Source organism: Tamandua tetradactyla, chromosome 15 (assembly GCF_023851605.1).
Source record: "Tamandua tetradactyla isolate mTamTet1 chromosome 15, mTamTet1.pri, whole genome shotgun sequence".
NCBI classification, from domain to species: domain Eukaryota; kingdom Metazoa; phylum Chordata; class Mammalia; order Pilosa; family Myrmecophagidae; genus Tamandua; species Tamandua tetradactyla.
Genome location: NC_135341.1, coordinates 44,424,473 through 44,447,003, shown reverse-complemented (window position 1 = coordinate 44,447,003; position 22,531 = coordinate 44,424,473). Strand labels below are relative to the sequence as shown.

At 37.7% G+C, this 22,531-nt stretch overlaps 2 protein-coding genes and 1 pseudogene across 2 annotated transcripts in view; 2 read left to right on the top strand and 1 right to left on the bottom strand.

Moving 5' to 3' along the window:
* ACKR2 (atypical chemokine receptor 2) overlaps positions 1 to 22,531 on the top strand; it is a 79,581-nt gene that overhangs the window by 19,492 nt on the left and 37,558 nt on the right. The gene's annotated exons all lie outside the window — the stretch shown is intronic.
* The window catches only part of HIGD1A (HIG1 hypoxia inducible domain family member 1A), an 81,119-nt gene that overhangs the window by 47,132 nt on the left and 11,456 nt on the right, over positions 1 to 22,531 (bottom strand). The gene's annotated exons all lie outside the window — the stretch shown is intronic.
* LOC143657959 (THO complex subunit 3 pseudogene) lies at positions 8,139 to 9,407 on the top strand (annotated as a pseudogene).

The following is a 22,531-nucleotide window of genomic DNA, read 5'->3' as shown; positions in this document are numbered from 1 at the left end:
GTGATCTTCTTTTTTTAATGTCAGCATTTACAGCTATTAATTTCCCTCTCAACACTGACTTTACTGCACCCCTTAGTTTTGGTATGTGTGTTTTAGTTTTCATTTATCTCAAGATATTTCCTAATTTCCCCCTATGGTTTCTTCTATGACCACTGTTTTTTAAGAGTGTGTTGTTTAATTTCCATCTATTTGTGAATTTTCCAGTTTTGCTCATTATTGATTTCTAGCTTTATTCTATTTGATTGACTACAAGTCCTTAAATTAAGTTTTGTATATGTTGTGAGGTCGCTATACAACTTCACCCTTTTGCACATAGATGTCCAGTTTTCCCAGCACCGTTTGTTAAAAAGACTGTTCTTTTCCTGTTGAACTTTCATGGTGCCCTTATTGAAATCAATTGACCATAGATATATGGGTTTATTTCTGGACACTTGATTCTATTCTATTGATCTAAATATCTATCCTTATGTCAGTACCACACCATCTTGATAACCTTACCTTTGTAATAAATTTTGAAATTGGGAAATGTGAGTCCTCCAACTTTGTTCTTCTTTTTTCAAGATTGTTTTGGCTATTCTGCATCCCTTGAATTTTCATATGAATTTCAGAATCAGCTTTTAAATTTCTGCAAAAGTGCCAACTGGGATTTTTGATGGGATTGTGTTGAATCTTCAGATCAATATAGAGAATATTGCCATCTTAATGATATATTATCTCAATTCACAAACACAAGCTGTCTTTCTACTTATTTAGGTCTCCTTTAATTTATCTAGGTAATATCTTGTAGTTTTCAGTATATAAGTCTTATACTTCATTTGTTAAATTCATTACTTAGCATTTTATTATTTCTGATGATATTGAAAATGCATTTAGATTTCATTTTTGGATTCTTTATTGATGGTATACAGACACAGAACTGATTTTCTTTTTTATGGTAATATTTACTTTTTAAACATTTTTATTGTGAAATTATATACAAAAACTGATAAATTTCAAAGTATATTTTAAAAGTAGTTTTAGAACAAATTTCAAATTATGATGTGGGTTACAGTTTCCTTCCAGCTGTTCTAAGACACTGGAGACTAAAAAAAAAAAATCAATATAATGATTCAGTAGTCATACTCATTTTAAAAATCCTATCTTCTCTGATACAATTCCTACTTCTCCTTTGATCTTTCTCTCACTATTTAGGGATATTTGGGCAATGGCCATTCTAACTTCTTTGTGTTGAAAAGGGTGTTGACATTACAGGGTAGGGGGATGCAACTGGTTGATGCTTTTGGAAAGACAGGTAACTCTAGGTTTCAATATTTATTTGGCCTAGGAACCATCTGGTGGTTATAGGTTTCTGAAAAATAACTTAGTGAGTGAAACTTTATTATAGAACCCTTTGTATTTGTTAGGGTTTTCAGGAATACTGTTGATTTGGGCTTGGCATACCATGGCGATTAGCAATATTTAGCTGAAGCTTGCATAAGAGTAACCTCTAGAATAGCCTCTTGATTCTATTTGAGATCTCTGAGCCACCGATAACTTATTTTGTTAATTTCTTTCCTCCCTTTGTTGATCCCATGGTGCCAGGGCCAGGCTGATCCCTGGGAGTCATGTCCCACATTGCCATGGAGACTTACATCCCTAGATGTCATGTCCCATATATCTAGGGGGTGGTAATGATTTTACTTGCAGGGTTGGGCTTAGAGAGAGAGAGATGCCACATCTGACCAATACAGGAAGCTCTCTGGAAGTAACTCTTAGGCATTATTATAGGTAGGCTTAGCTTCTCTGTTACAGATTAAAATGTTTCATAAGAGCAAGCCTCAAGATTGAGGGCATGACCTATTAACGTGGAAGTCTTTAATCTTTGAGAGAGTATTAGGGATATTTCAAGCGGAAAGTTTAATAGTTCCATATTTTTTCTCCAGTCCCTCAAGAGACTTTGCCAATACTTTCTTTTTCTCATTAAACTTTGTTTTAATGGGTCTCAACATTCTGTGACAGATTTTTGGCCACTGTTTCCATTTAAAAACTACCAATTTTAAAAACTAATAACTTAAACTGCCGCCAAAAAACAAATGGTCTACAAGACATTCCTTTCCTCCTGAAGGTTATATAGTGCATTATCATTAACTAGTCTTTTACTATTAAACTTAAATGACCAATTGAGACAAAGTTCTGAGACCATTCTTCCACCACTGATTAAATCTGGGGTGGCAGGTGTTATGGTAATATTCATTTAGCCTTCTTAGCTTTCTGGGAAGACTTGGTCACCTTGCTAGCTCCAGCAGCCTTCTTGACCACTGCCTTGATGACACCCATAGCAACTGTCTGTCTCACATCATGAACAGCAAAACAATCAGAGGAGGATAGTCAGAGAAGCTTTCAACACATGGGCTTGCCAGGAATCATATCAGTGATGGCAGCATCACCAGATTTCAGGAATTTGGGGCCATCTTCCAGCTTCTTGCCAGAACGGTGATTAATCTTCTTCAGCTAAGCAAACTTGCAAGCAATGTGAGCTGTGTGACAGTCCAGCACAGGTATATAGCTAGCACTGATTTGGCCTGGATGGTTCAGGATAATCATCTGAGCAGTATAGCCAGCTGCCTCCATGGGTGGGTCATCAGCCACATTGCCATGATGAACATCTTTTACAGACATGTTCTTGACATTGAAGCCAAAGTTGTCTCCAGGAAGAGCTTCACTCAAAGCTTCATGGTGCATTTCAACAGACTTTAATTCAGTTGTAATGTTGACTAGAGTAAAGGTGACCACCATGCCTGGTTTGAGAACACCAGTCTCCACTCGGCCAATAGGCACATACTGATAACACCAATTTTGTAGATATCCTGAAGGAACAGACATAAGGGCTTGTCAGTTTGATTAGTAGGCAGCAGAATACAATCCAGAGTGTCAAGCAGCATGGTTCCACTGGCTTTGCCATCCTTATTGGGTGACTTTCCATACCTTGAACTAAGACATGTTAGCATCCAGCATGTTGTCCCCATGCAAACCAGAAATTGGCACAGATTCTACTGTGTCAGGGTTGTAGCCAATTTTTTTTTTACCATTTTTTGTTATAATATATATATATATATTATATTTATACAAGGAAAAGAAATAAAAAAGCAATAATTTTCAAAGCACACTTCAATAAGCAGCTACAGAACAGGTCCCAGAGATTGTCATAGGCTACCAGGCCCTCAACTCAGATTTTTCCTTCTAGCTGCTCCAGAATCACTGGAGGCTTTACCAGAGTCATAATGACGGAATCATACAGTATCTGTCCTTTTGTGTCTGACTTATTTCACTCAGCATTATGTCCTCAAGGTTCATCCTTATTGTCATATGTTTTGAGATGTAATTTTGTCTAAATTTTGCATATATTCCATTGCCTGTATATATATATATATCACATTTTGTTTATCCACTCGTCTGTTGAATGGCACCTGGATTGCTTCCATCTCTTGGCAATTGTGAATAATGCCACAGTAACATCAGTGTACAAATGTCTGTCCGTGTCAGTGCCCTCAACTCTTCTGGGTTTATACTGAGTTTTGGTATTGCTGGGTCACACGGCAACTCAATATGTAGTTTTCTGAGGAATCACCAAACTGATTTCCACAACAGCTGAACCATTATACATTTCCACCAGCAGTGAATAAGTATTACAATTTCTCCATATCCTCTCCAACATTTATAGTTTCCTATTTGTTTAATAGCAGCTACTCTTATAGGTGTGAGGTGATATCACATTGTCATCTTAATTTGCATCTTCCTTTTAGCCAATGAGAATGAGCATCTTCATGTGCTTTTTAGTTATCTATATTTGCTCTTCAGAAAAGAACCTATTCATTTCCTCTGCCCATTTTATTATTGGGTTGTTTGCTCTTTTGTTGTTAAGCTGTATAATTTGTTTATGTACATGGTATAGCAAGCCTTTATCCCATATGTGGTTTCCAAATATTTTCTCCCATTGAGTTGGCTGCCTCTTCACCTTTCTAACAAAGTCCTTTGAGGCACAGGAGCTCTTGATCTTAAGGAGTTCCCATTTGTCTATTTTTTCTTTCATAGCTTGTGCTTTAGGTGTAAAGTTTAAGAAGCCACCTCCTATTTACTAGATCTTTTTTTAAAATTTTTTAAATTTTTAAAATTTTAATTAACAAAACCAATCAACATACAATATGAACATTCTTTTGTAATCACATAGTTGTGATTCATATTCATCATCATGATAATTTCTTAGAACAAATTGCATCAATTCAGAAAAAGAAATAAAAAGACAACAGAAAAAAATTCATATATACCATACCCCTTACACATCCCTTTCATTGATCACTAGCATTTGAATCTACTAAATTTATTTTAACAGTTGTTCCCCCTATTATTTATTTATTTTTAACCCATATGTTTTACTCATCTGTCCATAAGGTAGATAAAAGAAGCATCAGACACAAGGTTTTCACAATCACCCAGTCACATTGCAAAAGCTATATCATTATACAATCATCTTCAAGAAACGTGGCTACTGGAAAACAGTTCTACATTTTCAGGCAGTTCCCTCCATCCTCTCTGTTATGCCTTAACTAAAAAAGGTGCTATGTATTTAATGTGTAAGGATAACCTCTTAACTCTGTTTGGAATCTCTCAGCCATTGATGCTTTATTTTGTCTCTTCCTTCTTTTGGTCAAGAAGGTTTTCTCAAGATGGCGGCTTAGTAAGACGCGTGGGTCTTAGTTCCTCCTCCAGAACAGCTACTAAAGAAATAGAAACGGTACAGAACAGCTCCCGGAGCCACGACAGAGACCAAAAAGACAGCGTACCCCATTCTGGAATGGCTGAACCGGCAGGGAGAATCCTCTGCGGTGAGATCACCGAGGGGTGCGCGTTTCCCCGGGCCGGGGCGGCTGGCGGCCGGAGTCCCTCCCTCCCTCCTTCCCGGGCTGGCTGGGAGAATTGGACAGGCGGTCTCCTCAAGCCGTGGCGGCTGGCACCCCCCCCCAACGCGCGGCCCCCCGGACCGGCTGGGAGAATTGGATTGGAGGTCCCCCAAGCCGTGGAGACCGGTGACCGGGGTCCCTTCCACACACGTGGCTTCCCGATCTGGCTAGGAACGTTGGATAGGCACTCCCCCAAGCTGCGGCGGCTGGCACCCCACCGCCATGCTTGGCGTCCAGGGCCGGCTGGGAGATTTGGACCGGCACTCCCCTAAGCCGCTTCGGCTGGCGACCCTCCCCCACAGCGAGAGTTTTCCAAAGTTAAAGGAGCCACAGCATCTTTTACTGGTGGGACCCGCAGACAGACGAGCGCCACGAGCACCACCTACTGGGCAGGATAAGAAAAACAGAGCCCAGAGATTTCACAGAAAAGTCTTTCAACCTGCTGGGTCCCACACCCAGGGAAATCTGATTAAATGCCCAGACGCCAGCAGAAAATAACAGATCACGCTCGGAAAATTGAAGATATGGCCCAGTCAAAGGAACAAACCAATAGTTCAAATGAGATACAGGAGCTGAGACAACTAATGCTGAATATACGAACAGAAATGGAAAACCGCTTCAAAAACCAAATCAATAAATTGAGGGAGGACATGAAGAAGACATGGCTGAACAAAAAGAAGAAATAGAAAATCTGAAAAAACAAATCACAGAACTTATGGGAGTGAAGGACAAAGTAGAAAAGATGGAAAAAACAATGGATACCTACAATGGTAGATTTAAAGAGACAGAAGCTAGAATTAGTGAACTGGAGGATGGAACATCTGAATTCCAAAAAGAAATAGAAACTATAGGGAAAAGAATGGAAAAATTTGAGCAGGGGATCAGGGAACTGAATGACAATATGAAGCACACAAATATACATGTTGTGGGTGTCCCAGAAGGAGAAGAGAAGGGAAAAGGAGGAGAAAAACTAATGGAAGAAATCATCACTGAAAATTTCCCAACTCTTATGAAAGACCTAAAATTACAGATCCAAGAAGTGCAGCATACCCCAAAGAGAATAGATCCAAATAGGCGTTCTCCAAGACACTTACTAGTTAGAATGTCAGAGGTCAAAGAGAAAGAGAGGATCTTGAAAGCAGCAAGAGAAAAACAATCCATCACATACAAGGGAAACCCAATAAGACTATGTGTAGATTTCTCAGCAGAAACCATGGAAGCTAGAAGACAGTGGGATGATATATTTAAATTACTAAAAGAGAAAAACTGCCAACCAAGACTTCTATATCCAGCAAAATTGTCCTTCAAAAATGAGGGAGAAATTAAAACATTTATAGACAAAAAGTCACTGAGAGAATTGTGACCAAGAGACCAGCTCTGCAAGAAATACTAAAGGGAGCACTAGAGTCAGATACGAAAAGACAGAAGAGAGAGGTATGGAGAAGAGTGTAGAAAGAAGGAAAATCAGATATGATATATATAATACAAAAGGCAAAATGGCAGAGGAAAATATTATCCAAAGAGTAATAACACTAAATGTTAATGGACTGAATTCCCCAATCAAAAGACATAGACTGGCAGAATGGATTAAAAAACAGGATCCTTCTGTATGCTGTCTACAGGAAACACATCTTAGACCCAAAGATAAACATAGGTTGAAAGTGAAAGGTTGGGAAAAGATATTTCATGCAAATAACAACCAGAAAAGAGCAGGAGTAGCTATACTAATATCCAACAAATTAGACTTCAAATGTAAAACAGTTAAAAGAGACAAAGAAGGGCACTATCTACTAATAAAAGGAACAATTAAACAAGAAGACATAACAATCATAAATATTTATGCACCGAACCGGAATGCCCCAAAATATGTGAGGAATACACTGCAAACACTGAAAAGGGAAATAGACACATATACCATAATAGTTGGAGACTTCAATTCACCGCTCTCATCAATGGACAGAACATCTGGACAGAAGATCAATAAAGAAATAGAGAATTTGAGTATTACAATAAATAAGCTAGACTTAACAGACATTTATAGGACATTACATCCCACAACAGCAGGATACACCTTTTTCTCAAGTACTCATGGATCATTCTCAAAGATAGACCATATGCTGGGTCACAAAGCAAGTCTCAACAAATTTAAAAAGATTGAAATCATACACAACACTTTCTCGGATCATAAAGGAATAAAGTTGGAAATCAATAATAGGCGGAGTGCCAGAAAATTCACAAATACGTGGAGGCTCAACAACACACTCTTAAACAACGAGTGGGTCAAGGAAGAAATTGCAAGAGAAATCAGTAAATATCTCGAGGCGAATGAAAACAAAAACACAACATATCAAAACCTATGGGATGCGGCAAAGGCAGTGCTAAGAGGGAAATTTATTGCCCTAAATGCCTATATCAGAAAAGAAGAAAAGGCAAAAATGCAGGAATTAACTGTCCACTTGGAAGAACTGGAGAAAGAAGAGCAAACTAACCCCAAAGCAAGCAAAAGGAAAGAAATAACAAAGATTAGAGCAGAAATAAATGAAATTGAAAACATGAAAACAATAGAGAAAATCAATAAGACCAGAAGTTGGTTCTATGAGAAAATCAATAAGATTGATGGGCCCTTATCAAGATTGACAAAAAGAAGAAGAGAGAGGATGCAAATAAATAAGATCAGAAACGGAAGAGGAGACATAACCACTGACCTCACAGAAATAAAGGAGGTAATAACAGGATACTATGAACAAGTTTACGCTAATAAATACAACAATTAAAAAAAAAATGAAGGAAAAAAACCCAGAAAACTACAAGTGCTGGAGAGGACATGGAGTAACAGGTACACTTATTCAATGTTGGAAGGAATGTAGAATGGTGCAGCCACTCTGGAAGGCAGTTTGGCAGTTCCTCAGGAAGCTAAGCATAGAATTGCCATATCATCCAGCATCCCCATTACTAGGTATAAACTCAGAAGAACAGAAAGCAAGGACATGGTGGGACATCTGCAAGCCAATGTTTGGCAAGAGATGAAACAGCCCAAATGTCCATCAAAAGACAAGTGGATAAACAAACTGTGGTATATACATATGATGGAATATTATGCAGCTATAAGATGGAGTAAGTCATGACACAACAAACTGTGGTATATCCATACAATGGAATATTATTTAAATGTAAGAAGGAATGGGTCCGCGTTGTAGTCCTCAGGGAGGTTGGCATGGCTGTCCCTGCGGCCACTATGGGCCCCTCGGCCCTGGGCCAAAGCGGCCCCAGCTCGCTGGCCCCCTGGTGCTCAGTGACCAGTGGCCCATCGCGTTACGTGCTTGGGATGCAGGAACTGTTCCAGGGCCACAGCAAGACGCGCGAGTTCCCGGCGCACAGTGCCAAGGTGCACTCAATGGCTTGGAGCTGCGACAGGCGCCGCCTGGCCTCAGGGTCCTTCGACAAGACGGCCAGCGTTTTCTGGCTGGAGAAGGACCGGTTGGTTAAAGAAAACAATTACTGAGGACATGGGGATAGTGTGGACCAGCTTTGTTGGCATCCAAGTAATCCCGACCTCTTTGTCACTGCATCTGGGAATAAAACCATCCGCATTTGGGATGTGAGGACTACAAAATGCATTGCCACTGTGAACACTAAAGGAGAGAATATTAACATCTGTTGGAGTCCTGATGGACAGACCATTGCTGTAGGCAACAAGGATGATGTGGTGACCTTCACTGATGCCAAGACACATCATTCTAAAGCAGAGGAGCGGTTCAAGTTTGAGGTCAATGAAATCTCCTGGAACAATGACAATAACATGTTCTTTCTGACAAATGGCAATGGTTGTATCAACATCCTCAGTTATCCAGAGTTGAAACCTGTGCAGTCCATCAACGCCCATCCTTCCAATTGCATCTGTATCAAGTTTGACCCCATGGGGAAGTATTTTGCCACAGGGAGTGCAGATGCTTTGGTCAGTCTTTGGGATGTGGATGAGTTAGTGTGTGTGCGGTGCTTTTCCAGGCTGGATTGGCCTGTGAGGACCCTCAGTTTTAGCCATGATGGGAAAATGCTGGCCTCAGCATCGGAAGATCATTTCATTGACATTGCTGAAGTAGAGACAGGAGACAAGCTGTGGGAGGTGCAGTGTGAGTCCCCGACCTTCACCATGGCTTGGCACCCCAAACGGCCACTGCTGGCATTTGCCTGTGATGACAAAGATGGAAAATATGACAGTAGTCGGGAAGCAGGAACTGTGAAGCTGTTTGGGCTTCCTAATGATTCCTAATAAGAGAGCCTGGTATTGGGAGAGGAGCCCCTGGCAGAGGCCTTCCTTTGTGTGGTTAGTTGTATATTAGTCTTGGAGTGCTGGGCACCTGAAATATTTGTATCTTGGTATAAATTATAAGTCTTTTCTCAGGCTGTCTATTCCAATTCCTTTCCTGTTTGTTATGTTGGGAGCCTGGTTTCATTCCTCCCTCCACCACCACCGCCTTCCTCCAAATTAAGACTATTCCCTGCAACCTTAGGGTGTATTACCCTTTGTTATCCAAGAACCTCCTGAAATTCTACTCCAGTCTCTGAGAGTGGTTCCCCTCTCATCTCATTTGGTACTTCTCACCTCTTCCTTTAGGAGTTGTTGGTCTGCAACCATACTTGCCAATAGTCCTTGCAGCCTGAGGTTCCCTGGCTCCATGAGGGCTCTGGATTATAACAGAAGCATGGTCTCTGGGAACCTCCTATCTGAGTGTATGGTGGGCTTTGTTGGGCTTGCTACTGCTTGGACAATACCAATTTTGGAGGGGATGTGGGTAAGGCAAGGTGGGGATGGTGATGGAATTATTTTATAATTAAAAAAGAACTGTGTATATAATTTTGAGAATTGGGCATTTAATAGTACCAACCTAATTCTAGAATTTTTAAAATTATGTTATTACAGGGAGATGTTGCAGTTTTGCCTTTTTAAAAGACACCAGAAATAGATTAAAGATTACTGTAATTCTGTCATTTAATGTCTTAATCAGGAACTCTGGCAAATGCAGGGACAAAACATAAAGTGCATGGATTTTAAAAATCCTTAAAAGTTGTGTTACTTTCTATCTATGTATGTATACTTCGCTTCATTCCACAGAAGATTTGAGGTGGCTTACATCAAACACTGAGAGAAGAAATAAAACATGAATAAGAAATGCAAAAATCAGAGTAATGCAAATATAAATTAGAACAGAAAATTAAGACTGGAAAAATGAAAAAAAGGAATATGGAAAGAATGAAGGCCTACTTGAATGAATGAACTAATATGTCTCAGCTCTCTGGGGACAAAGTGAAGAGGGAACTAAACTGGTTAGCTTAGTCTTAGTTATCAATAGGAAAACATGCCAGCTTCTTAGGAAAAACAAAGCTTCCCCCTTATTAGAGAAGCTGTGGGTTTACAGAACAATCATGCGTAAAATAAAGGATTCCCATATACCACTGTACTGTTAACACCTTGTATTGGTGTGGATCATTTGCTATAATTAACGATAGCACATTTTTATAGTTGTTCTGTTAACTATAGTCAGTGGTTTAGAAAGCAAAGCTTTTGATAGCTCTTATATCAAAACAAGTGGCTAGAGTGCACAGGTAGTTTAGTTGTTCGAATGCCCACCTTTCATGTGGGAGACCCAGGTTCCATTCCTGGACCATGCACCCCCCCAAAAAAATAAAAATAAAAAAATAAAAAAATTTTAAAAAAAAGAAGGAATGAAGTCCTGAGGCATGCAACAAACCTTGAGGACATTATGTTGAGTGAAATAAGCCAGACACAAAAGGAAAAATACTGTACGAGCTCACGGACATAAACTAATTATAATAAGCAAATTCACAGAGTTACAATCTAGAATACAGGTTACCAGGTGATAGAACAGGAGTAGTGAATGGGGAGCTGATGTTTAACTTGTGCAGAATTTCTATTTAGGTTGATTGTAAATGTTTAGAGAAAGATAGTGGGGATAGCACATTATTGGGAGTGCAATTAACAGCACTGAATTATGTTGGTGAATGTAGTTGAAATGGGAAGTTTTGGGTTACATATGTTATTAAGAGGAAAGTTAGATGATAAAACATGGGATTGTATAATACAGTGAATCCTGCTGTGGATGAAGAACTGGGGTTAATACATTGTGAAAGAATGTTCTTTCACAAATAATAGCAAAAATATGACACTATTACAAGGTGTTAATAACAGGGTGGTATATGAGAAAAAATATATCTAATGTAAAGTATAGTTAACAATGATATTTTAATATTCTTTCATCAATTGTAACTAAGGCACCATAGTAATACAAAGTATCAACAATGGTGGTATATGGAAATGCATTTTTTACATGAGTTTTTTGTCTAATTAAAAAAAACCTTGCTGTTTTTAAACCATTATGCTAAGTAAAAAAAAAGAAAGTACTACATATTGTATAATTCTATTTATATGAAGTGTAAATATAAATAAATTTATAGAGGTAGATTTAGATTAATATTTATGTAGGGCTGAGGAAGGATAGAGGGATTGAGAGGTGACTGTTAAGGGATATTGGGTTTTTCTCTTTGGAGTAATGAAAATGTTCTAAAATTGATTGTGGTGAATGTACAACTTAGTGAGTATACTAAAAGCCATATACTTTGGATGGATTATATGATAGGTGAATATATCTCAAGAAAACTTTTTTTTTAAAAAAAGAAGTGTCATTAGAGTAAAATTAGAGTGCTCGGCTAACGTATGCTAAGTAAGTATCACAAGTAGAAACTAGTTTAAAAACTTATGTCTCGTCTCCTCCATAGCTTATAATTTCATAGACAATTTCCTATCAAGTGTTGATAAAAAATGTAGAGGAATTGGAATCCTCATACATTGCAGTGGGAAAGTAAAACAATGTAGCAGTTGTGGAAAAACATTTGGCCATTCTTAAACAAGATAAACAGAGAATTACCGCAGGATACTGCAATTTCACTCTTAGGTATATACTCCCACATACATATATACCCCAAAATACATGCATATACCCAAGAATATATATGAAATAGGTGCAAACAAAAAGTTGTACACAATGTTCATAACAGCTAAAAAGTGGAAACAACCTAAATGTTTGATAGATCAATGCATAAACTAAATGTAGTATATATCCATAAAATGGAGTATTATTCAACCATACAAAGTAAGGACATACTATTACTTGCTATAACAGGGATTAACCTTGCAAACATTATGCTAAATGAAAGAAAAGGCCAGACACAAAAGGCCATATAGTATGATTCCAATTATATGAATGCAGAATAGGTAAATCCATAGAGAGAGAGCAGATTACAGTTGCCAGACCCAGGGAGGGAGAGAGACATGAGGAGTGACTGTTTAATGGTTGGGAGGTTTCTCTAGGGTGGTAAAAAAGTTCTTTAAGTAGATTCCCGTGATGGACATGATACATGTACAAAACAGCACTGAACAGTACACTTTAAATGTTAAAGAGTGATAAATTTTATGTTATGTATATTTTCCCAAAATAATAATAATAAAGAAGATAAGCAACAAATGAAAAAAATGGATAAATTAGATTTCATCAAAATTGAAACTTTTTGTGCAAAGGACATTATCAAGAAATTGGGAAAAAAAAATACAAAATGAGAGAAAACACTTCCAGATAATATATATAAGGGCTTAATACCCAAAATATATATCAAGAGCTACTACTACTCAACAATAAAAAGACAAAACAATCCAATTTAAAAATGGGCAAAGGACTTGAATAGACATTTCTCTACAGAAAATATACAACTAGTCAATAAGCACATGAAAAGGTGCTTAACATCATGAGTCATTAGGGAAGTGCAAATCAATAGCACAAAGAGATACTACTACACACTCACTGCAGTGACTATTATTAAAGGAATAGAAAATAAAAAGTGTTGATGAGGGTATAGAGAAAATGGACCCCACGTGTACTGCTGATAAGAATGCAAAACAGGGAAGGTGCTTTGGAAAAAAGTTTCACAATTTTTCAAAAAATTACAAACATGGAATTAACATATAAATTAACAACTTCACTCCTAGGAATGTATCCAAAAGAAATGACAATAAGGACTCAAACAGATATTTGTACACCAATGGTTCACAGAAGCATTATTCACAATAGCTAAAAGGTGTCCATTGAGAGCTGAACAGACAAACAAAATGTGGTTTACACATATCATGGAGTATTATTCCATACAAAGAATTAAGTCCTGATAGATGCAACAACAGGAAACTTGGAAACGTATGCTGAGTAAAATAAGCCTGACACAAAAGGACAAATATCGTATAATTGTACTTATATAAAGTATCTAAAATAGGCAAATCTAGAGACAGAAAGTAGAAAAATAAAAATAAAATAAAGAACCACTTAGAAGAGGTTTGTTTAATCAATTTTATTTGGGCTGAATTTTTTTTTACTTGTTTATTTTGATGAGTAACATAATTATTCTTTCTTAGCAAAAATCTGACAGAATCAAAGCAAAAATCAAATAAAAGCTTGCTGTGTTAAGTGCCTAAATTTGATGTTGAGTACACATATAATATGTTTGACAGTTTACAGACATATTTATAACTAAGGAAGAAAATTTCTATTATTGGTCAGGAAACAATTCTTCCCTTTTTAAAGGAATTAATTTTGTTAGGCTTTCCCAGCCACTAATAATAAGTTTCCCAAGTTTAGTCCTCCCTTGTCATTTTCTATCCTTATCGGATTCACATCTGATTTGGAGTCAATTTCGCTATCATCAAGAATGTTTGAAATATACTCCACTCAGTCTTCCCGGTGGCATATCATATGTTGTATCCAGTCAGTGAGGACTGAGTGGTTCTAGCCACTCACACACAAGGTTTACAAAGCACTGATTTAATTTCATGAAAACTGTATTCAAGACTACAAAAAAGGAATGGGGAAGTTTTATGTAGTTAATTCAAACTCTGCCTTCAGGTAATATGATAATAGCCTGGTTTTTGTTGTTGTTATTGCTGCTGTTTTTTTGCTACTCAATGTATGTTAAACTCTGGAGATGAAAAGATATATAATATGTACTTATTTCATTTTTTTGAATAAAGTGACTATGTCATTAGTTTTTTCTAAAAAAAAAAAAAAAAAGGAGGTTTTCTCAATGCCTTGGTGCTGAGTCCCAGCTCATTCTAGGATTTCTGTTCCACGTTGCCAGGAAGGTCCACACCCGTTAGAGTCATGAACCATGTAGAAAGGGGGAGGGCAGTGAATTTGCTGGTCATGTTGGCTGAGAGAGAGAGGCCACATCTGATCAACAAAAGAGGTTCTCTTGGGGGTGACACTTAGGCCTAATTTTAAGTAGGCTTGACCTACCCTTTGCGGTATTAAGTTCATATGAATAACCCCCAAGATTGGGGGCTCAGCCTATTGCTTTGGTTGTTTCCACTGCTTGTGAGAATATCAAGAATTCTCCACTTGGAGAAGCTGAATTTTCCCCTTTTCTCACCATTCCCCCAAGGGGACTTTGCAAATGCTTTTTTATTCACTGTTCAAATCCTTCTGGGATTTATCAAGGCATCACTCTGGACAAACCTACAAAATCTCATGCCCTACTCAAGGTTCCATGTACTTGGTGTTCAATTAAGCTGTCCACATAAGTTATATTAGGAAATGCGTTAGTCAAAATATAAATTTTGTACCAAATAAACATTTTTTGCTTTGGTCTCACACATAAGTTAAAGTTTTAAAATATTAATTACCATCTGTTTTCAACACCCTGCATTATTGACATTCCTTTGTTCTTCCTCATGCAAAACATTTTTAAATTTGTACATTTAGTCACTATCATTATGCACTCTAGGCATTCCTAGATTATACCATCTCAGTTTTTGTTGTATATCTTTCCTTCTGATTTCATTTGTGCCCCTAGGCCTCCTCTATCATTCTCATATTCCGCTTCATTCAGTTTTCTAACATTATTGTATTACAGTTAGGTAGTATTATGCTATCCATTTCTGAATTTTTACAATCAGTCCCGTTGCGCAGTCTGTATCCCTTCAGTTCCAATTACCCAATGTCTACCCTGTTTCTATCTCCTGATGACCTCTGTTCTTAACTGAAATTATCCAAGTTCATTCATTAATGTTAGTTCATATCAGTGAGACCATACAGTATTTGTCCTTTTGTTTCTGGCTAATCTCACTCAGCATAATATCCTTAAGGCCCATCCATGTTGTTACATACTTCATAACTTTATTCTGTCTTACAGCTCTCATATCCTCTGAATAGATACCTAGGAATGGTATTGCCAGGTCATATGGCAATTCTATACTTAGCTTCCTGAGGAACCGCCAAACTGCCTTCCACAGTCGTTGTACCATTTTACATTCCTACCAACAGTGGATAAGTGTGCCTCTTTCTCCACATCCTCTCCAGCCCTTGTCATTTTCTCTTTAATTGATAATGGCCATTCTGGTGACTGTGTGATGATATCTCATTGTGGTTTTGATTTGCATTTCCCTAATAGCCAGGGAAGTTGAGCATGTTTTCATGTGCCTTTTGGCCATTTGTATTTCCTCTTCTGAGAAGTGTCTGTTCAAGTCACTTGAGAAATGGGAACTCCTCAAAATTAAACACTTTTGTGCATCAAAGAACTTTGTCAAAAAAGCAAAGAGACAGCCTACACAATGGGAGACAACATTTGGAAATGATATATCAGATAAAGGTCTAGTATCCAGAATATATAATGAGATAGTTCAACTCAACAACATAAAGTCAGACAACCCAATTACAAAATGGGCAAAAGACCACAATGAGATATCATCACACAGTCACCAGAATGGCCATTATCAATTAAAGAGAAAATGACAAGGGCTGGAGAGGATGTGGAGAAAGAGGCATACTTATCCACTGTTGGTAGGAATGTAAAATGGTACGACCACTGTTATCCCATTGTTTAGTTTCTCTGTATCCTTGTTGATCCTCTGTATGGTTGTTCTATCTATGGTGGAGAGTGGTGTATTGAAGTCTCCCACTCTTACTGTTGATATGTCTTTCGCTCCCTTCAGTTTTTCCAATATGTGCCTCATGAAATTTGGAGCTCCTTGGTTAGGAGCATACACATTTACGATTGTTATTTATTCCCAGTGAATAGTCCTTTTTATTAGTATGTAGTTGTCCTTCGTTGTCTCTTATGATGTCTTTGCATTTAAAGTCTATTTTGTCTGATATTCATATGGCTACTTCTGCTTACTTTTGGTTACAGCTTGCATAGATCTTTTTCCATCCTTTCACTTTCAATCTAACTGTGTCCTTGAGTCTAAGATGCCTCTCTTGTAAAGAGCATATAGATGAATTATGTTTTTTTAATCCATTCTGCCAGTCTGTATCTTTTATTGGGGTGTTTAGTCCATTAACATTCAAAGTAATTATTGTTAAAGTGGTTTTTGACTCTACCACTTTGTCCTTTAGTTTTAATTTGTCAGATCTATGTATTATTTTCCTTCTCTCTCTTTTTTCCCTTTAAATTACCATTACTCATATCCTTCAATTCCTTGCTCTCTTCCAGACCTCCGTATCCTGTTTTCGGTTTTTTTTTTATCAGCTGACAGGGCTCCCTTTAATATTTCTTGTAGGGCTAGTCTCTTGTTGACTGGTTCTCTCACTTTTATTTGTCTTTGAAGACTTTAATCTCTCCCTCAATTTTGAAGGATAACTTGGCTGGATAAAGAATTCGTGGTTGAAAGCCTTTCTCATTCAGGATCTTAAATATATCATAACACTGCTTTCTTGCTTCTTGGTGCCTTTTGAGTAGTCTGAAGTCAGTCTTATGTGTTTTCCCTTGTATGTAGTATGTTGCTCTTCTACTGCTTTCAGGACTTTCTATTTCTCTTCAACACCTGACAGTCTGATTAGTATGTGTCTTGGAGCAGGCCTATTCAGATTTGCTCCATTTAGGGTTCTCTGGCCCTCTTTGAGTTGCGTATTCATGTTTTTTATAAGGGCTAAAAAATTTTCTCTGATTCTATCTTCAACTAACTTTCCCAACCCTTTACTTTTCTCTTCTTCTTCTGGGAACCAGTGATCTTCATATTTGTGTGCCTCTTGTTGTCCATCATTTTCCTAAGATCCAGTTGCATTTTTTCCATCTTTCTTGCCATTTGTCCTTTTGTGTGCTCTAGTTCAATTGTTCTATCTTCTAGCTCATTTATTCTTCCTTCTGCTTCTTTGAATCTGCTATTGTGTATCTCCAGTATATTTTTAATTTGGTCTACTATATCTTTCATTTCTGTGAAATCTGCTATTTTTCTATTTAACTTCCTGATTCTCCTTTATGCTTTTCTAGTGTCTTCCTAACATCCCCTATTTCTTTATAAATATCCTTGAGTAGTTGTTCCATATTCTGTGTCCACTCTGGAATTTTGATTGGTTGTTTGGCTGGGCCCTTTCTGCTTGATCTTCATGTGCTTTGTGATTTTCTGTTGTGTTTGGGACATTTGATTATCTTGATATGGTTATTTTGCAAATTGGTTTCCTTCCTTCACGGCCAGGTGATCACTCCCCTTCTTCCCACCTGTAGCTGATTTTCTTAATGTAGGTGCTGACTTCCTTAACGATTTCCACATATCTCTTCTGGCTGTAGGGTGGCTCAGTGGAATCCATTTTGTTAATGCAACTATTAGTTGTTTCACTGCCAGTGTGTAAGCTAAAAGGCAAGCTCACAGGTCTGCTCGTTCTTGGAGATACCAGCTTCAAATTCACCAACACCAGAAAAACAATCAATACAGCACAGTCAGACTGAGATGTGCCTGTAATCATGTTTTTAATAAAGTCTCTGTGCCCTGGGTCATCAATGGTGATCATATAGTATTTGCTGGTCTCAAATTTCCATAGGGAGATAGCAATGCTAATACCACACTCGCAGCTTTTAGTTTATCGAAGACCCAAGCATACTTGAAGGACTCCTTTCTGATTTCAACACCCTCCTTCTCAAATTTTTCGTTGTTTCTTTTGTCAATTTCTCTACATTTGTAGATCAGGTGGCCAGTAGTGATGGACTTGCCCAAATCTACATGTCCAGTAGTGACAGTGGTGATAACAGACTTTTCCTTTCCCATTTTGGCTTAAGATATAGCGATGGTTTTCATGATACCTGTGTTCTAGCTGCAAAAAATTGCCAATACTTTTCAATTATCTGCCCAGCATACTCTGGAGTGTATCTGGGAATTACATTAAGCTATACAGAATTGCAAGACCTTGTTCCCAATTCTAGGCTCCTAAGTTGTTTAACTGAATTGGCCAGATTGTATGCCACAGAAAATTTAGGTTTTGGACAACATAAAGCCCTCTTCCTTTGGTCTCATATAGTAGGTGAAGTTCTAAAATACAGACAATATTGTCCTTTACCCTATAAACTGATTTACCTTAGTCTCGACCAGGTTGGCTTCATTCTTATTTGTAATTGAAACATGATCTCTTAATCGGCTTCTTTAGCAGTTGCAGCATGTAGGAATGTGGACTTTCAGACCTGCAGAGCTCAAGTTCTGAGTCTTAGTTGTCACACAGGTACTCAGGGTTCCAGGAAAATACCAGGTTATACACATATAGCACGGCATCTCAGCATTTAGAAATACCACTAAAAGCTCAGGAATAAATGTGACTGCTGTAAGACCTTACATCTAGGCCCAAATTTTCTTATAAGTATTTTCTAAAAGAGGTCATACAGTATTTGTCTTTTGTTTCTGGCTTACTTTGCTTGACATAATGTTCTCATAGTTCATTCACTTTGTTGCATGCATCAGGACTTTGTTCCTTTCTATAACCGCAAAATATTCCATCATTTGTTTACACCACATTTTGCCCTTCTGCTTCTCAGTCAATGTACCCTTCAGCCATCTCTATCCACTGAGTACCATGATTATTGTCACCATAAACATCAGTGTGAAAATGTCTATTTGAGTCCCTGCTTTCAGTTCTTTTGAGTATATTCCCAGTAATGGAATTATCTAATCATATGGTGACCCTGTATTTAGCCTCCTGTGGATCGCTACCTTATCCTCCAAAGGGTCTGCCCCATTCTGCTATCCTCCCAACACTGAATAGGTGTACCTCTCTCTCTCCACATTTTCTCTAGCACTTGAATATTTTTGTTTATTTATTTTGAATATGCAGGTTTTGTTGAGACATATTCAAATAGCACATATTCTAGCCAAACTAAACAATCAGTGTTTCACAATGTCCTCACTGAGTTGTACAATCATTGCTCTCAATTTTAGACAATTCTTATTGCTCCAAAGAGAAAAATAACAGATAGACACACCCATACCAAAAAGAAAATCCCCAATTCCCCTTAACTCTTGTCCCTTCCCCCAATTATTTCTCCTTAATATTTTAATATTATTGTGGTAGTAGTGATGTATTCCTGTTAAATATAGATCATAGCATGTAATAAGTAGTTATTCTTATATACCCTTCTATTATTAACTCTTTGTACAAGTGTCATACTTGGAAGTAGTTCATGCAAGAACTTATATTTGTTGTGCTAATCAGTGAGGTACATGTTTCTAAAGAACCCCTTTCAGTCATATTCACCTTCAATATGGCTCCGTCTTAGTTTGCTAAAACTACCAGAATGCAGTATACCAGAAATAGAATTGCTTTTAAAAAGGGAATTTAATAAGTTACAACTTTATAGTTCTAAGCCTGTGAAAATGTCCATATTAAGACACCAATAAGAGGTTAACCTCACTCAAAAAAGGCTGATGACGTCTGGAACACCTCTGTCATATGGGAAGGCATGTGACAGGCATCTGTTGGGCTCTGCTCATGACCAGGTATCTGCACTCCTTGTCAGCACTCCAGTCACCCCCAAACATCTGTGTCTCTGTCAGAAGCAACTATTCTCCAGACGTCTGCATCCATGTCAACTCTGAACTCTCTCCAAAACGTTTCCCCTTTAAAGGACCCTAGTAAACAAAATAAGACCCACTTGGAATGGGTGGAGTCACATCTCCATCGAATCAAAAGGTCACACCCACATGGGGGTGTGCTGTGGAGATAATCTAATCAGCAGTTTCCACCCAACAATATTGGAATCAGGATGTAAAGATACAGCTGTCCCCACAAGATTGGATCAGAATTAAAACATGGCTTTTCTAGGGTACATAATAGTTTCAAACTGACACAAGCACTATTTCTTTTTGTTTGTTTGTTTGTTTTTTTGGCATAACAAATAATTCCATCCCTTATTTGTTATAGGTTTATTCAGATTTTCTGTTCTTTTTCTTCCTGAGGCAGTTTTAATAGTTTGTATCTCTTTAGAAATGTGTCCATTAGCTCTAAATCCTCTAATTTGTGTTATACAATTGTTCAGAGTTTTTCCTATAATCCTTTTTGTTGTGTAATTATTCCCCGTTTTTCATTTCTGACTTTAGTAATTTGAGTTTTCTCTTTTTCCTTTCCATCTAGCTAAAGGTTTGTTGATTTTGTTGATCTTTTCTGAGAACCAACTTTTGTTTTTTCTCAAAGTATTTTCTAATTTTACTTGTAATTTCTTTTTTGACTCATTGGTTGTTTAGGAGTGTGTTGTTTAATTTCCCCATTTTTGTGAATTTTCCAAATTTCCTTCTGTTAGTGATTCCTAACTTCATTCTATTCTTGTTGAAGGACATACTTTGTATGATTTAAATCCTTTATATTTATTGAGACTTGTTTTATGGCCTAACACAAGTTTTGCTTGGAGAATGCTACATATGCATTTGCAAAGATTTGTATTTTGCTGTTGTTGGCTGGAAGGCCATACTTATCTAAGTTTTTAGGTGTTCATTTTTCACCTGGTAAAACCTTATTCATCCTTTGAGTCCCAGCTCCAAAGAATTTCTTCTTCCAGATTTCCCTCAATCCCTCTCTCCTGCTAAGATGCGTAATTTCCTTACTTGAACTTCCATCATTCTTTCAAGACCCATACCTTTTTAATAACCTTTATTATAACTCAGTCTTTCATAATTCTGATGTCATGAGTTTCTTTCATGGGATTCTTTTAAGTAGGGACTATGTCTTAATCATAACCCCATATCCCTGAAACTTTATTTCTAGCAGTAACTTTAAAGCATGCCATCAAAATAATGAAAGCATGTGGTCATTATTGATCACCTCTTAAATGTTAAGCCCTAGGCTGGATACTGTTTAAGAGAAGAAAGGCAGTGTTCTGTATATCTGGAGAAGCTAAAGCTTAATTAAGAAAACAAGGTATCGACACAAGAATTCTTTAAGACAGGATTTGACCAACTGCCAAAATGAGAGCTCTAGGACTTTGGACCTGTCACTTTGTTTCTCTCCACCCATATGAGTTGGAAGGACTATAAAACGCCTGCTGACCTCTCTGATAGCTGGTCAGCCAACCTCTGCTTGGACACTCTCACCCACATGGAAGAGCCCCAGCCCTTCCCACCCAGGACTTTATGATGGTTGTTTGCCAACTTTGGGCAGTGTCAGAAAATTGAATTGCCTTTTAGCTACCATCTACCCTTCAATCTTCCCCATAAAAAACTATATGCTCAGTAGAGTTTGTATAAATTCAACAGGGAAAAGCAAAAGTTGTAATCATAAACTCTAACCACAGTGAAATAGGTCAAAGGATGCCTACATTGCCTATTATTTCAGGTAAGAAATGTTGGATCAAGTTCATCCTGAGAAGGCTGCTTCTGGGGGAACCAAAAAGAATTGTTCTGAGGCACATGTCCTACCTAAGCCTTCTTATATTTTTAATTCTAGGATGGTCTGAGGGTATGAGGTTTAGAGAGGCACATTCACCCTACATGCCAGTTAAGATCTAAGTTCATTTTCTTATCTCTAATTCACAACAAAGACTGATGAGTTCTGGGACTAATGAGGGGATTCTTGGGGTTTCTTGTCAGGAATACAGTATGCTGAAGATATTCAAGCCAGGATGTAAACTCTTCTCTGGTAACCTCTGAAAATAGAGTTGTATTAGAAAGTAGAGTTAAATTATAAGGTACAATATCTGCTATTTCAATGATGTACAGTAAGTAACAAATAGGTGAGTAATACAAGAGATGGCCCAAATTTGTATATAATAATGGTCTAAATGATATCACCATGGTCAAATGTTTATTGACAGCCAGTTGAGGGTAAATAAAAGAAGAAGAATACCAAGGCATCTGATGTTGGAAGAATTAGAGAATTAGAGAAGGGACAGAGCAAATCTTCTGGTAGAGAATGGAATTGAGTAGGGTTTAAGAATGGGTGATTTGAAGGGAGAGAAGAAGTGGAGATGAGGGTTTACAAGAGGGCCACTGCAGTTAGAATGTGGAAGGTAGACTATTTGATCAATACAAAGTATTCAGAAGGCTGTAACATGGGCTTTGGTAGAGTCAAGGCACGGGAAAATTGCTAGTTATGTATCTACAAAGGTGTGTCAGAACTCTTAGAATTTTCAAACAAGAGAATTAGTTCATAAGGTACAAATAAATCACCCACATGACTCTTTTTGCTCTAGGCAATAGCCCTGATTGAGTTGATGACTAAGGCAATCCACCCAAGAATTATCAGAAATTCTCTTTCCAAGGAGGTCAGGGAGAAAATGGGAGTGGTGGA